Source organism: Loxodonta africana, chromosome 5 (genome assembly GCF_030014295.1).
Source record: "Loxodonta africana isolate mLoxAfr1 chromosome 5, mLoxAfr1.hap2, whole genome shotgun sequence".
Classification (NCBI taxonomy): Eukaryota; Metazoa; Chordata; class Mammalia; order Proboscidea; family Elephantidae; genus Loxodonta; species Loxodonta africana.
Genome location: NC_087346.1, coordinates 9,695,180 through 9,710,672, shown reverse-complemented (window position 1 = coordinate 9,710,672; position 15,493 = coordinate 9,695,180).

Sequence of the window (15,493 nt, the reverse complement as noted above, 5' to 3'; positions counted from 1 at the left end):
CCCTCTCTCTCCCTATAAACATATATATGCGTGTGTGTGAGCACATATATATGTATATATGCATCTATACATATATCTACATATGTGTATATATATATATGCATGTATTTTTTGTTATTTGCCATTGAGTGTTTTCCAACTCACGGTGACTTCATTTGTGCAGGAAAACATTGCTCCAAAGGGTTTTTAACCCTGTGACCTTTCAAAAGCAGATCACCAGGCATGTCTTTCTAGGCTACCCTGGGTAAATTTGAACTGCCAACCTTTTGGCTAGTATTTGGGCACTTAACCATTTATACCAGCTGGCCACTATATAAATAAATAAATAAATATATATATATATATATGTGTGTGTGTATGTCTAGAAACTCTGGTGGCATAATGGTTAAGAGCTACTGCTGCTAACCAGAGGGTCGGCAGTTCAAATCCACCAGGAGCTCCTTGGAAACTCTATAGTGCAATTCTACTCTGTCCTACAGGGTCACTATGAGTTGGAATCAACTTGACGGCAATGGGTTTGGTTTATATATATGTGGTTCTGTTTCTCTGGAAAACCCTGACCGACACCAAACATGTAAGTAGTAGAAGGAGAATCCAAACCTGTGCTGTGGCCAGAGCCTTTGCTTCTACCACTCTGCTGGGTCCCTGAACTAAAATAAGAGAGTCCTCACCTCAGTGATAATACGATGACGACAGGCATCGTGTTTACCTTCTATCTGGATTGAGAAATGAATGACCTATACGATTAAGCATTGTCTGGATCCTTACCCATGTTCCACCGCAGCATGGTGACCTTTATTACATCAGGTAAAATCTAATCTCCTCACTTTTCTCAAAATGATGATACTTTTTCTCTTGATTTCCTTCTTTGCATGAAGAGCAAGAATTTTTAAAGCATAGCCTTTTCAGATCTCTGGTATCCGTTGTGAGTTACAATAATAAACTGACCACATTCCCTACATTAGCCAATTTATTATTTGATTTTAAAGCAATAGTCAACCCCTCCTCTTTACTTTTAAGGTGTTACTTAATACCATTTCTTCCACAGAACATCTGAGTACACACGTTATTCAGGAAAGTAAAAGTATATTGCTTTCTTTACTACTCATTTGGCTTATTATGTATTATAGTGATTCTTTCTGACCTCAAATCAATATTGATCAGTACTAGTATATCTGTTCTATTCTTCATGATACCACACTTGACATTTAAATAACGCACTTTTAAGAAAAATGTAATGGAAAGTGCTAAAACCATAGTTACCATGTTCTATGATTTATGGATTTATCTTTGTCGGTTTTTTGATGAGTTCAAAATATTACTTGTAATAAGGGAAAGTGGCTGGAATGATTTTAGCTTTTTGGAATATACAGATTTTTTTGTTTTACCAATTACATGAAAATTCTGTTGGTGTTAAATATAATTGATATATTACATTATATTTTTTATTATCACTATATATTAATATATTCACAAATACAAATATATGTATGCCAAATTGTGTTTGTTTTTATTATGTATATAACAACAAAAATAATTCTAATTGTACAAACTATATCTTCTATATCATTACTCGTGTTATGCTCTACTTGATCTATCCATTCAGACTACTCATTTTTTACTATGATTATAAGTTTTTAATATTTAATATTTTAAAAATTAAAAAATAACAATTTTATTTCTATTAATTTAAACCCATATTTCATATGTAATATGCATAATAGATTATGATATCTTTTCTTGTTCAACTGTACCTGTTATTAATGTAAAAATCCTCTTTTGTTCTGTGTAAAGCTCTTTTCCTTGAAGGCTATTTTATATCATCAAAATGACCATGATCTCATTTCTAACTATATTCCTGGCATACAGTTTTCTATTTTGCTATATTTCATCTTCCTATATTGTTTTGTTTTAGCTATTTCTCTAGTTAATAGCATATAGTTGGTTTTTTGCAATACACTATGAGGGTTATTCATTTTAATAAAAGTACCATTTTGCACAGGAGCTCTGTTGTGCTATGAATGAATCAGTTGTTTTCTAACATTGCCTTGAGATTTGCAACTGAAGATAAAACACCTTTAGCTATTACACCTATTTATATCGATTAGGAACATATTTCATGAATAAAGAAATGACATTGTTGGAGATAGTTTTACATTCTTATTTCTTTAGAATATCGTGTACTATGTTCAAGAGCAGGCTGAAAGCTGAGCATCAAACATGCCCCACCCCGAGGCTAGTTTTTCAGTGTATATGTATTTGTATTGCCAGACTGAATCCTCGATTTCACCCATCCCTAACTGTCCATTTTATTTTCTGTGTACCTGAGTAATACACTTATCCACAGCAATCTGAGTAAATATTATAACATGTGGAATGCCTGTAGTGTCCTCTGCCTTTCCAGAAAACTTTGATTTGTGTTTGCTGTTGTAAGCTGACCTCCACTTGGCCCCCCAACTCATTGTTAACCACCTGCACAATGAAAAGCTGCCCAGCTGGGGATTGAACCAATATGATCGATAGGGTTTTCACTGGCTGATTTTTGGAAGTACATTGCCATGCCTTTCTTCATAGCCTGTCTTAGTCTAGAAACTCTACTAAAACCTGTTCAGCATCATGGCAACAAGGAAGCCTTCAAAACAGACGGTGGCTGCATTTGAGATTCATCGGCTGGTAACTGAACCAGGGTCTCCAGCATGGAATGGCAGATTCTACCACTGCCCTCTGCTTATTGCTTAGGAAAGTTCTTTTCTGTTAATGACTGTTAATGTTTTATAAGTTTTAAAAGTATTATCAATCATCTGCTTGGTCTGTTACATCTTCAGTATAGTGGATGCCAAGGAAACACCATATACTGTACCAAATAGCAGTCCAAATTTATACTAGTCTTCAGGAATACTAAAACTATGTTCATAGGTCTTAGAAATAATAAAGAACAGAAATATACAAAGTTGTCACGACCTTTCCTATCATCTTTTTTTTTTTTTTTTTTAAGTAATAGTGATAATAAGGATAGCAGGGTAACTAATATAAAAAATCTAAAAGACATGTATGTCTTTTGGAAGGTGACAAACTGGCTTGGTATCATGTTTCAAATAAAATAAAGTTGTTTAAAGATGTGCTTTGTCATAAATGTCATATTTTGTATACTTAAAATATATTCAGTACCACCTGTGGATTTTTTATAACTTTAAGTAATAAGTCAAGAAAACCAAAAACCCATTGCCACTCAGTCATTCTGACATTCTGTCACATAGTGACCCTAAAAGGCAGAATAGAACTGCCCCATAGGGTTTCCAAGGAGTGGCTGGTGGATTTGATCTGACAATAGACCAATGGACAGTGGACAATAATCCATTATGAGCAAAATGCCATTCTTTTTACTGTAGTGATGGTGGATGATGATATCATTGTTAGGTGATACATTAAAAAAAAAAAAAAGATCCTCTTGGTTTGTTGCATTGTAATTGGATAATAATTAAAAACACGGATGAAATGTTTTAAAGGACTCATTGAGTCAGGCTCCATACATTAGCTTTAATTGTAGATGTCTGAGAAATGACAGTAGTTGAGTGTGTCATTCAGTTATAAGAAATGAGGCTTTTTTCTTCTTTTTTAAATCAGTGCTTAATGGAGAATGTGTGCCCAGCAAGCATTTTAACTAACATTCCCATTACTTGATAAAGTGACAACAGTTGAAAAATTAATGGAATAAAGGGATTGTATTATAATAATTCCACCACATAAAGATCACAATTAAAATAGTCAAATATCTAATACAAGAGTATATGGCCACATATATGTGTGTACAGATATGTACATATCTAGAATACACATGTACCTTGTATACATAAAATCTTGCATCTATATTATAATATAAAACGTTAAAATTGATGAAAAGCAGAGTGTGATAAGGCCGAGCCTATTTTTAAGTGGGATAAAAATCTGGTTGTACCATAATTCTGATATCAAACTGCTTTTTCTTCCTGTTTACATTTTGTAAGAACAAGAAGCCTCAGCTGGAAAATTGGCCCATAATCACAACCTATTAAGCTTTTACTGATATTGCAACAGAAGTAATGGGTTTTTAATGAGTTTATCCATTTTAACATTTATATAATTTATTAACTTTTTTCTATTCCCTATTTTTGTATATTAACTAAAAACTTGGCTTTAATAATTTTTCTTTATTGAATTTTTGAATTCTCAGATTTTAGTGATCACACAATGTCAACTTACTACTGATAATTTTCTGAAGTATTTTTTATAAGCAATAGGTTCATGCTATTGTAGGCCTCGAATGTACTATGAAGGACCACTCAAGTCACAAAAATTGATATTCCACCTGTGGCATGGGACCCACCTTATACAGGCTTGCCATAGGTGGGATATCAATTTTCAAAACAAGAAAAGCAAGATTATTGTCTGCAGAAAGGTAGGTCCGAAATATCGCATGTTGCTTGAATGTGTCCTTGAGCCTACTGTTAACAAAATTGGTGGATAAGTTGGAAGGCTGAGAATCTCCAATAGGAAGTAAAAACATGGCAAAGAAGCCTGAATAAATGTGTTGACTATGCTGGTGATAGAAAACGGAAAATGAGAGCCATACAGTTGGGGCAGTGATCAGTGGGATACCTGAGCTGAGTGTCTTGAAAATGAACTAGAAGAAAGAGGTATGAGGGACCATGGCAAAGGGCAAGCAAATGTAATCTTTTTCTACAATGTATTTTTATTCCACAGGATGTAGCTTATCAAATTTTAAGAAACAGTTTGAGAAACTTTAGATCTAGTTTATCCATGTCATTTGGGGAAAAATTATAAATCTTTTGGAAATTATTTTAGTTGACTTGTAATAAAATAATAACAAGCATACTTGTAAATTAATCTTTTTAATTACTTTTACAAATTTGTTTTCCTTAAACGAAATACAAGTTATGAGCCTATATTTCTTAAAATAATTTTTATTTCTACTCTTTTTTTTTATTAACATGACAACCATAACTATTGTCTTGCCAAAGATGGCAGATTTTAGTAAACAGTAGCAAGGAAAATATGTTGACTTTTTTTTTTTTTTTTGGCTAAAACTAATCAATTAACCCATTCCAGTAATAGTGTGCTTTTTAAAAAGATTTTTATTTTAAATTTTCCTGCACAAACACTGAAAGGGCTCATTATTTTTCTCAAAGACCTTGAAAAAAAATCAAATAATTGTAGTATGTCTCATTTGGATAGGCTGTATTTTATTATATCTTTATGTCATTATCTTCTGCATAGTAGCAGCATATTGTTGTTGTTGTTAGATGCTGTAGAGTCAGTTCCAGCTCACAGCGACCCTACACACAACAGAACGAACCACTGCCCGGTCTCGCGCCATCCTCACAATTGTTGCCATGTTTGAACCCGTTGTAGCAGTCACTGTGTCAGGTCATCTGGTTGAGAGTTCTCCTCTTTTTCACTGACACTCTACCAAGCGTGATGTCCTTCTCCAGGGAATGACATCTCCTAATAACATGTCCAAAGTATGTGAGAGTAGTCTCACCATTTTAGCTTCAAAGGAGCCTTCTGGCTGTAATATTTCCAAGACAGATTTGTTTGTTCTTTTGGCAGTCCATGGTATAGTCAATATTCTTCACCAACGGCACAATTCAAAGGTGTCAATTCTTCTTCAGTCTTCCCTATTCATTGTCCAGCTTTCGCATGCATGTGAGGTGATGGAAAACACCGTGGCTTGATTCAGGCGCACCTTCGTCTTCGAGGTGGTATCTTTGCTTTTCAACACTTTAAAGAGGTCATTTGCAGCAGATTGTCCCAATGCAGTGTGTCTTTTCATTTCTTGACTGCTGCTTCCATGGCTGTTGATTGTGGGTCCAAGTAAAATGAAATCCTTGACAACTTCAACCTTTTCTCCATTTATCACGATCTGGCTTATTGGTTCAATTCTGAGGAATTTTTTTTTTTTTTTTTTTTTTATGTTGAGGTATAATCCATACTGAAGGCTGTGGTCTTTGATATTCATCAATTAGTGCTTCAAGTCTTCTTTATCTTCAACAAACAAGGTTGTGTCATCTGCACAATGCAGGTTGTTAATGAGTCTTCCTCCAATCTTGATGCCCTGTTCTTCTTCATATAGTCCAGCTTCTCGTATTATTTGCTCAGCATACAGATTGAATAGGTATGGTGGAAGGATACAACTCTGACGCACACCTTTCCTCTCTTTAAGCCATGCAGTAGCCCCTTGATCTGTTGGCACAACTGCCTCTTGATCTATGAGCAGGTTCCTCATGAGTATAATTAAGTGTTCTGGAATTCCCATTCTTTCCAATGTTATCCATAGTCTGTTATAATCCACACAGTCGAATGCCTTTGGATAGTCAATAAAACACCGGTAAACAGCTTTCTGATATTCTCTGCTTTCAGTCAGGATCCATCTGACATCAGCAATGATACCTCTGGTTCCCCATGCTCTTCTGCATCCAGCTTGAATTTCTGGCAATTCCCTGTTGATATACTGCTGCAGGAACTTTTGAATGATCTTTAGCAAAATTTTACTTGCATGTGATATTAGTGATATTGTTCTATAATTTCCACATTCATTTGGCTAACCTGTCTTGGGGATAAGCATAAATATGGATCTCTTCCAGTCAGTTGGCTAGGGAGCTGCCTTCCAAATTTCTTGGCATAGAAAAGTGAGCATGTCCAGTGATGCATCAATTTGTTGAAACATCTGAACTGATATTCCGTCAATTCCTGGAGCCTTGTTTTTCACCAGTGCCTTCAGTGCAGCTTGGACTTCTTCCTTCATACCATTGATTCCCAACCACATGCTACCTCCTGAAATCATTGAATGTCGACCAATTGCTTTTGGTACGGTGACTTTGTGTATTCCTCCCATCTTCTTTTGATTCTTCGTGTGTCATTAACATTTTCCCTATGGAATCCTTCACTATTGCCAACTCGAGGCTTGATTTTTAATTCAGTTCTTTCAGCTTGAGAAATGCCAAGCATGTTCTTACTTTTTCTATCTCCAGCTCTTTCCACACGTCATTATAATACTTTACTTTGTCCTCTCAAGCTGCCCTTTGAAATCTTTTATTCAGCTGTTGTACTTCATAATATCTTCCTTTTGGTTTAGCTACTTGATGTTCAAGAGCAAGTTTCATACTCTCTTCTGACATCCATTTTGGTCTTTTCTTTCTTTCTTGTCTTTTTAATGACCTCTTGCTTTCTTCATGTATGATGTCCTTGATTTCATTCCACAGCTCATTTGGTCTTCAGTCATCAGTATTCAATGTATCAAATCTATTCTTAAGATGGTCTCCAAATTCAGGTGGAATATACTGAAGGTCACATTTTGGCTCTCATGGACTTGTTCTAATTTTCTTCAGTTTCAACTTGCATCAGTATGAGCAATTGATGGTCCATTCTGCAGGTGGCCCCTGGCCTTGTTCTAACTGATGATATTGAACTTTTCCATTGTCTCTTTCCACAGATGTAGTTTATTTGATTCCTGCGTATTCCAGCTGGTGAGGTCTACACATACGGTGACCATTTATGTTGTTGAAAAAAGTATTTGCAATGAAAAAGTAGTTGGTCTTGCAAAATTCTATCATACAATCTCCGGCATCATTTCTATCACCAAGGCCATATTTTCCAACTATCTGTCCTTCTTCTTTGTTTCCAACTTTCCCATTCCAATCACCAGTAATTATCAATGCATCCTGATTACATGTTCGATCAATTTCAGACTGTAGAAGTTGATAAAAATCTTAAATTTCTTCATCTTTGGCCTTGGTGGTTGGTGGGTAAATTTCAATAATGGTTGTATTAAGTGGTATTCCTTGCAGATGTGTGGATATAATCCTATCACTGACAGTGTTGTGCTTCAAGATAGGTCTTGAAATATTCTTTTTGATGATGAATGCAATGCCATTCCACTTTAAGTTGTCATTCCTGACATAGTAGACCATATAATTGTCCTATTAAAAATGGTCAATACCAGTCCATTTCAGCTCACTAATGTTTTTTTTTTAATGTCTAAGTTATTGATGTTTATGCCTTCCATTTCATTTTTGAAGATTTCCAGTTTTCCTAGATTTGTACTTCGTACATCCCATGTTCCAATTGTTAATGGATGTTTGCATCTGTTTCTTCCCATTTTGAGTCATACCACATCGGTAAATGAAGGTCCCGAAAGCTTGACTCCATTCACATCATTAAGGTCAACGCTACTTTTTGGAGGCAGCTCCTCCCCAGTCGTATTTTGAGTGCCTTCCCACCTGGGGGGCTCATCTTTTGGCATTATATCAGCAATGTTTCACTGCTATTTATAATGTTTTCACTGGCTAATTTTTTTTTTAAAGTAGACTGCCGAGTCCTTCTTCCTAGTTTGTCTTAGTCTGGAAGCTCTGCTGAAACCTGTCCTCCATGGATGACTCTGCTGGCATTTGAATGCTGGTGGCATAGATTCCAGCATCACAGCAACACACAAGCCCCAGCAGTACGACAAACTTATAGATACATGGGGGATAGTAAGATATAGGCATTCAAAATTTACCTAAGGTTGCACCAACAGGGGAACTTAAGAAAAATTCTATATATGCTATGTGCTACATAATCATATATAAAAACCTGTTGCCGTCGAGTTGATTCCGACTCGTAGTGACCATATAGGTCAGAGTAGAACTGCCCCATAGAGTTTCCAAGGAGCATCTGGTGGATCTGAACTGCCAACCTTTTGATTAGCAGCCATAGCCTTAACCACTATGCCACCAGGGTTTCTAATCATATATATACAATGAGAGTTTTATTACTCCTGTTTAAAATATATATAAATACACACACTATATATATATGTGTGTGTGTGTATATGGAAATAAATAATGTTTAGGAGTATGTAAGAATTTTCTCAACAAAGTTTAAGGAAATTTTTAGTCCTTTCCTAAACAGAAAAATGTAACATACTCTAATTTACTGACTGATAATTTCTAGTAAGTTGGGCATCTTATAATTTAAAGAATTTGCCTTAGCTTCCAAAGTGAAAGAGTGAAGAAGCTTATTCAGACTTTGGATTTTACATACACTAAAATCCAGGTGCTTTGAAGCAGAACTTAGTCAGGTAGTAGAGCTTCTCTGTTCATTAGGCCTCTAACACCATTCCTGGGCTGCTGCCCTCCAACAGCATGAGTCATTAGCACAAGTCAAAAATTGTGTGAAGAGAGATCTATGTTTTTGTCCTGTGGAAAGTCTTTTCAGTACAATTAAATTTGTTTCACGGTGTAATTTCACAGCTTGTGCTGCAGTCACTGACAGCTTACAGCACTGTTGTTATTCAAGGCTAAGCAGATGAGAGAGACATAAACGACTAATAACATGCAGTAAGTTATGTCTCGAAAGTAGCAGCCTAATTGTGCATCTTCATTTAGTGAATGGTTCAAAACAAATTAAAATTTCCTGACCACTGGAGGTAAAAGCAATGCCAAGTGAATCGGTTATATCAAATTCTTATAGAGTGGAAACGTGCTTAATAAAAATGTCACAGGAGGAAAGGAAATAATGAGAATAGTGCAAATGGACTAGAATATGAAAATAAATACCAACCTCAGGGTTAAGTACATGAATATAAATTTTGACAATAATAAAGATGTTTTGGGTTTGCCTAAAATTCGGCAAAGATTTAGTGTTGTTCAAAGTAAAGGACATGGGCAATTTCATATACTTTAGGTTAAGTATAAATTCTCTAGTAAATACTTTTTAAAATTAAAAAAGAAAACTTACCAGTTTTGGCTCACTCACTCCACTTTACCAAAGTCTATAGGCAATAATGAAAAAAAAAAAAAAATAGCTGTATTTTTTTAGCACAATATTATGTTTTTTGGTTTTTTAAAAATCTTTTAAAATTATCCTGAATCAAAGTAGGATTTTTTTTTTCCTTTTTGGGGTAAAGTTTTGTAAATTTTAACACATGTATTGGAGCCTTGGTGGTGCAGTGGTTAAGAGCTCTGCTGCTAACCAAAATGCAAGCAGTCGAAATCCACCAGGTGCCCCTGAGAAACCCTATGGGGCAGTTCTACTCTGTCCTGTAGGGTTTCTGTGAGTCAGAATCAACTTGAAGGCAATGGGTTTGGTTTTCTTTTTATAGATTCATGTAACTGCTACCAAGTTTAGGACATTTTAACACGTATATTAATTCAGGTAACTACCACATTTTTCAGGGTATAGAACAATTCTATCACCCTGCAAAACTTCCTCATGTTACCCCTTTATATTCATTCATTTCTCATAGTCACAATCCCTGAAAACTATTGATGAGTTTATCACTACGGCAGTGTCTTTTCAATAATATAACGTAACTGGAAGTGTACAGTACATAGCCTTTTGAGACTGGCTTCTTGCACTCAACATAAAGACTTTGGAATTCATCAAGTTTTTGCTTATATCATAAGTTTGTCCTTTTTTATTGTTGAGTACTGTTCAATTGTAAGAATGTTACAAAGTATGTTAATCCGTTCACTCACTGAAAGAATATTTGGGTTATTTCCAGTGTTTGGCAATTATGTGTAAAGCAGCTATCAATATTTTTGTACAGGTTTTTGCATGCATGTAGTTTTCGACATGAACTGTGACTATATACATGGACCTTGCCAGAAGACATACATCAGAATCAAATTGATTACACCTGTGTAAAGACACAATGACAGGGAATTACCAAAAATTCAAACAGAATTCACAACAGGAAGTTGAACAAGGGATCTCGTTGCTGACGTGAGATAATTCTTGGCTGAAAGCAGAGAATACCAGAAAGATGTTTTCCTGTGTTTTATTAACAATGCAAAGGCATTCAACTTTGTAGGTCATAACGAATTATGGATAACACCTTGAAGAATGGGAATTCCTGAATGTCTAGTTGTGCTCTTGCAGAACTTTTACATAGACCACGAAGCAGTCCTTTGAATCGAACAAGATTTAAAATCAGGACACGTGTGCCTCATGGTTGAGTCCCTTCACCATACTTATTCATCTTGTATGCTGAGCAAATAATGCTAGACACTGGACTATATGAAGAAGAACACAGCATCAGGATTGGAGGAAGACTCATTAAACAACTTGGTACATGCAGAGGACACAACTTTGCTTGCTGAAAGTAAAGAAGACTTGAAGCACTTACTAAGGAAGGTTAAAGACTCCAGCCTTCAGTATATATTACAACTCAACAAAAAGGAAAAAAAAAAATCCTCACACCTGGACCAACAGGCAACTCATGATAAATGGTGAAAAGATTGAAGTTTTCAAAGATTTCATTTTACTTGTATCCACAACCAACTCTCATGCAAGACCCTTAACAAGATGTATTGACACAGTGGCTACAATAATGGGCTCAAATATGGCAATGATTATGAGGATGGTGCAGGTCTGGGCACTGTTTTGTTTGTTGTACATACAGTCTCTATGAATCAAAATGGACTCGGCGGCACATAACATGAAGTTCTCAAATCTGTAGGTTAATATCCTGGAATAAGATTGCTGATTCCTAAGGTAAGTACAGACTGAATTATAAGAACTACTCAACTGTTTTCTAGAGTCACTATCCTATTTTGTATTCTCACCAATATATGAAAGATCCATTTTATCCACCTCTTCCTCAATATTTTTTTTTTTTTTAGGCATCCTACTAGGTATATGTAGTTGTGACACTGTCACTAACTATACTAGTAAAGGGACAAGGTGGATGAATACCATCTTTATCACAAACTGCATGGCAAGGATCTGCAGAAATACAATTCTGACTTGAAAGTGGACCCAGGCTTCACCTTCCCACATCTCCACTTTGTCTACAGCCACGTCTGTGATGCTTCCTCTCTCACCCCAACTACCCAAAGTAAGGTCAAAATGTCCTTGGCCACTCTGTGCCAGGTCATCAGGTACCAGGGCTCAGGAATCTGCACAATTCCTTGCCCAACAGACCAGTCAGCCCCCTCCCCCTCTCTCTAGTCAACTAGGACTAGGTCACAAGCTAAAATGACTCTATCCTTCTTCATTCTCTGCCATTATAATATTTCTTTGTCCCCCAGCCACCCAAAGCTGGTTAGGACTCCATCCTTGTAACTGCCTGCACAGCCCTCCTCTGAATTAGCCACCCCAAGCTAAGTCAGAAAGAAACCCATTGCCCCTTGTGGGCTTGTTAATTCTTTATAACAGCTCACAAAATTCATAGACATTTTTTTTTTTTATTACATATACTTACCCTTACCAATTTATTATAACCAGAAAGGATCCAAGAGAAAAGATGCATCAGGCAAGATCTGAGAGTGTTCCCAGTATGGGACTCCATTATTCCCAGGGAGGTGCCACCCTCTCCTGTTCATGGATGTTCACACCAATCCAGGAGTCCCCTAAGAGACAACTCTAATGCCCAGGGCCTCTTAGTCGTTGTAACCTCAGTGAATATGTGTGACTGGGATCTTAATGCATAGTTATGATCTATCCAATCACGAATATGCATGACTGCTTCATGCCCCATTCCTTCCTGAAGTTAGTTCACCAAGTGTAGAGCCTGTGTAGCCCCTACTTGCCTGGCTGTTTTGAAAATGGAGGCATCTTGATTACTCAGGTTATTTTCAGAAACCAGACACAGAGGGCAAACCAAGTTCTCTGTCTCACACAATAGTGATATCTCACCATGGTTTTAGTTTTCAACTGACGAAATGTCTGCTTATATATATTGTTCTTTTTTGAAGTTGCATTTTTCTCTTATTGTAGATCTTTAAGAGCGCTTTATATATTCTAGATACAAGTCCTTTGCCCGTTATGTGATTCAAATTTTTTTTCTCCCTATTGCTTGTCTTTTTCATTGTATTAGCAGTGTCTTTCACAGGACAAAATATTTTAATTTTGAATTCTAATTATCTTTTATGGACCACGTTTTTGGTGTCTTGCATAGATTTGGAAAGATAAATTTTATTGTGAATTCTTGTAAGGATACAAATAAGCTCAAATGTCTATCAGAAATGGATTGGTTAAAAGTATAGTATACATATGTGGGTAAAAATAATATGCAAAAAAAAAAAACCCAAAAAACCCAGTGTCTCTGAGTCGATTCTGACTCATAGTGACCCTATAGGACAGAGTAGAACTGCCCCATTGAGTTTCCAAGGAGTCATTATAAATTACAGTTTAGAAAAATATTTAGAGACACAGAAAATGTTCAGTAGATATTAAGTGAAAAAAGGTGGTTGCAAAAGTTTTTATAATATGATGTCTTAAAATTGCAGTTTCAAAAATATGCATATACATGTGCATATATAAAAATAGATATATAATGTGTCTTTATGTATATATTTGTGTATATGGCATGTATTTGTGGAAGGGTATGTACCAAAGGGAGCCCTGGTGGCACAGTGGTTAAGATCTGGCTGTAAACTGAAAGGTGGCAGTTCAAATCCACCAGGCGCTCCTTGGAAACTTTATGGGGGCAGTTCTATTCTGCCCTATAGTGTCACTCTGAATGCACCAAAGTGGGGTCCCTTGGTGGCACAAACAGTTAAGTTCTTGGCTCTTTGGAAGAAAGACCTGCAGATCTACTTCCAAAAAATCACAGACATTAAAAATCCAATGGAGGCGGGGGCCAAGATGGCGGACTAGGTGGACGCTACCGCGGATCCCTCTTGCAACAAAGACTCGGAAAAACAAGGGAATCGATCACATACATAACAATCTACGAACTCTGAACAACAAGCACAGACTTAGAGACGGAAAACGAACAAATACGGGCAGACAGCGACTGTTTTCAGAACTAGGAGCCAGCGCACCAGGCAGGTGACCTTCGGAGCTCGATCGGGGGCAGAGCCCAGGGGGGCAGACGGCACAGAAAGGGGGCCCACCCCTTCCCCCCGAACCCATCCCGGGAGGAAGCCTAGCAGGTTGGCGCGGGCGGCGTAGGGGCACAGCCGGAGGGAGAAGCACCCGGCAGGCAGTGACTGATCTGGGAGGGGGGAGAACAGCGTCCCAGCTGGGGTGCCGTCCCGCCGGGAGTTAGGCGAGAAGCCGACGGGGCGCCAGCGGGTGGGGGGTCAACTATATTTCCCTAAAGTGACCCCAGGGCGGGGCCCACACGTTCGTGCGGGAGGACGCACACCCAGTCCGCGCGTGTGGCACGGCACACCAGAGGGAGAAATCCCCGGAAGTGTCTGGTCTCAAAACAGGGAAAGCAGCATCCCAGACGGGCAGCCATTCCGCTGGGATCTGGGCACGCGCGCGCGGGCGGGGCATGAGCGCGGGGTCCATTTTTATTACCCAGAATTGACCCAGGGGGCGGGACCACCTGGTCGTGTGAGTGACGCCCTCCCAGTTTGCGCGAGAGGTGTGGCACACCGGAAGGAGAAGTCCCCGGGAGCAACTGATTGGTCCCGAAGCGCAGAAAGTAGCGTCCCAGACGCGGTGCCATCTTGCCGGGGCTTGGGCGTGTGCACGAGCGGGGCGTGAGCGCGGAGTCCATTTTTATTGCCCTGAATTGACCCAGGGGGCGGGCCCACCTGGCCGTGCGGAGGAACTAATTGGTCCCGAACCGCAGAAAGTAGCGTCCCAGACGCGGTGCCGTCCTGCCGGGGCTTGGGCGCGCGCACGAACGGGGCGTGAGCGCGGAGTCCATTTTTATTGCCCTGAATTGACCCAGGGGGCGGGCCCACCTGGCCGTGCAGGTGACCCCAAACCAGTTCGCGCGAGAGGTGTGGCGCTCTGGAAGGAGAAGTCCCGGGGAGGAAGTGACTGGTTCCCGAACAGGGAAAGCAGCGTCTTAACCCGGAAGTCATCCCGCTGGGATTTGGGCGCGCGCACAGGCGGGGCGTGACCGCGGGACCTAATTATAATCGCCTGAATAGACCCTGGGGGCGGGCCCACCTGTTCGTGCGGGAAACGCCCACCCAGTGCCCACGAGCGGTGCCACGCACCGGAGGAAGTCCCCAGGAGGAATTGACTGGTTTCCGAACAAGGAAAGCAGTGTCCTAGCCAGGGACCCGTCCAGCCCGGATTTTGGCGAATGGGGGCGGAGCGTGAACGTGGTGTTCAGCTCTATATTCTGTGGTGCTACACTCCTAGCTCTCAGATCCCTCCCCCACCCTCCCCAGGCGACCCCATTAACATCCGAATACCCGGAGCCAGAGAGAGAATTCAGATAGGGATCTGACTGCATTTTTTTTTAGCTGACTACTTGGAAAATCTAGTTTCCCAGTGATGGCTCGGAGACAGCAGTCCATATCAAACCACATAAAGAAACAGACCATGACAGCTTCTCCAACCCCCCAAACAAAAGAATCAAAATCTTTCCCAAATGAAGATACAATCCTGGAATTATCAGATACAGAATATAAAAAACTAATTTACAGAATGCTTAAAGATATCACAAATGAAATTAGGATAAATGCAGAAAAAGCCAAGGAACACACTGATAAAACTGTTGAAGAACTCAAAAAGATTATTCAAGAACATAGTGGAAAAATTA